This window comes from Danio rerio, chromosome 25 (assembly GCF_052040795.2).
Source record: "Danio rerio strain M-AB ecotype USA chromosome 25, GRCz13ab, whole genome shotgun sequence".
NCBI classification, from domain to species: Eukaryota; Metazoa; Chordata; class Actinopteri; order Cypriniformes; family Danionidae; genus Danio; species Danio rerio.
Genome location: NC_141045.1, coordinates 40165001 through 40167500, shown reverse-complemented (window position 1 = coordinate 40167500; position 2500 = coordinate 40165001). Strand labels below are relative to the sequence as shown.

General features: G+C 41.9%; 1 protein-coding gene across 2 annotated transcripts in view; it reads right to left on the bottom strand.

Annotated features, from left to right (window-relative positions):
• Nucleotides 1-2500, bottom strand: part of slc1a2b (solute carrier family 1 member 2b) — a 41013-nt gene that overhangs the window by 11178 nt on the left and 27335 nt on the right.

The window sequence follows — 2500 nt, the reverse complement described above, 5'->3', positions numbered from 1 at the left end:
AACCAGAGACCTTCTTGCTCTGAGGCCACAGTGCTGACCACTGAGCCACTGCATCGCCCTTGTAATAATTCTAATGTTACTGGTTTTAACGCGTTAACTAATGTTTACTAATGAATCTGCGCTTCCTATTGTACTTCATCATGCAGTTTAATATGTTTAAAACTCTTGTGATTATTAAATCATTCATTCCTTGTGATTATTAAACCTTTTCTCTGCTTAGGTCGATATCCGGATAATATAATCGCAACTGAACTCTCTGACAGGCTCAGAATGGTAAGGTGAGCGTGCTCAGAGGATCTGCAGACGTGAAGTTTGGCAGCGCATCATTACACTCTCCTGCGAACAGCGTGAGCTGAGATTACACCAGAGAAAAGCTCAAACACCAGGCCAAAACCAAGCTGTGCTTCTGCTGTCGGTCCAGAAGACCAGCGGATCTGTGCTCTAACACACACACACACACACACACACACACACACACACACACGCACACACACATGCACACACACACACACACACACACACACACAGTCCAAACTGTTCTGCATTGATCCTCATTCATTGAGAACACACACTCATATTCTGCCTCTGATTATTAGTTATGAAGACATTACTGTTCATGAGTCTGAAGGCTGCACGTTTAATTAAATATGAATCATAATGCACTTTCATGCTTGACTTGCTGATTTCTGCATGAGATGATCCTTCATCCGGAGCAGCAGAGGGCGCTCATGATCTTATTGATGACTGATGCGGATAAAACGCCAACTATGGAGAGCAGAATCACATCAATACTTTATAAATAGCTTAACAGCTTTATTTAATGGCTGGAATATATTTAGATCTGTCCTCAGATTAAATCAGACGACTCTAACCTGAAAATGTAAGATTAATATTAAAAGGAGAATTCACTGTTGGGTTTTATGTTGTATTTCATTTGACAATAGTTTGATTTAATGGAGAAACTCATTCATTCATTCATTCTCCTTCAGCTTAGTCTCTTTATTAATCAGGGGTCGCCACAGTGGAATGAACCACCAACTTATCCAGCATATGTTTTACACAGCGGATCTGATTGGCTGTTGGTCACCCTCAGGTGTTAGGTTATTGTCAGAGTAAGGCACAGCTAAAGTAGTTCCGGCAGGTTTACAGCGGCTCTATATCACTCCGCTGAATGATTAGAGCTATTACACACACACACACACACACACACACACACACACACACACACACACACACACACACACACAACAGAAGAGGAGGAGGAGACGAGGAGGGCACTAGTGCAAGGCACAGGAGATGCTGGAGGAGAACACACACCTGACTAACACACACACCTGACTAACACACACACACACTCACACACACACACAACATGTGAGCAGTGGTGTAATGTCCACCGGCAGCTTCATAAACATCTCGAACACACTGCGCAGATCAGGAGTGTGTGTGCAGCTCTGACTGACGGAGTGTGTGAGATCTTGGTTAATTGCATGTTTTTAATTGGATGTGTGTTTGTACGAGCCGTCAGCTCCGACAGCACATGTGTGTGTGTGTGTGTGTGTGTGTGTGTGTTAATGAGGCGTCTCCTGCGGCTCTGAGGAACACAGATGGAGATGCTCAGCTCTCTCTCAGACTGTCATCCTGAATCTGCAGGAGTCTGAACATCACAGCTCAATCTGACGTGGAGAGACAGACGAGACCAGCTCCGGCTTATTCAGGAGGATTCGCTCATTTCATAAACACTTTCAGGCAGACTCGCGTTAAAGGCTCAGTTCACACACAACAGTCTAATCAATTCCTGCTGCCTTCAATTATTTAGGCACTCTCCAGCCCTGTCTGCGGACATTAATCAGACTGACAACAAATATTAATGTTCAAATATTCAAATAAATTGAAATATTTAGCTGAAAGCGCATTCAATTATTACAATTTAAGCAACACAAATCTATGTGCTGTCATTTTGTCATGAGAGTTTTAGCGTGCACTCAAGGGTCAGTAGATAAAGTGTGGACTTGATGTTTTGGGTGAACTACAGCTCTTTAACCCGCTGATATACAGCACACCTGTACAGCAGTCTGTGTTAAAGCATGTGAGAGTCACTTATTCAGGCTTTCACCAAGCTAAATTTAAGACTTTTAAAGACCTTCTTAAGACATTATGAATGAAATTTTAGACTTATGCATGGCTGAATGCTAAGGGTTTTTCTAAATATAAGATAACGTACAGGTCAGGTCGGTGTCCTCAGCAGTAGATACATGGAGAATGTTTAAACAAATGTTGCTGTAATGGAAAGTCATTAAATCATGATGGTAAACAGAGTTAAAATGCGTTTAAATTAAAACTTAAAAGTTTTAGTGAAGTTTAATTATAAAGTAATGTCGAGAGGATCACATGCTTATGATTGATCACAGCCGGTGCTGCATTATCCAATGTATGATCCACCAATCAGACGATCCCTAAGCCACTATTAACACACTGATCTGCATATCACAGCCATCTT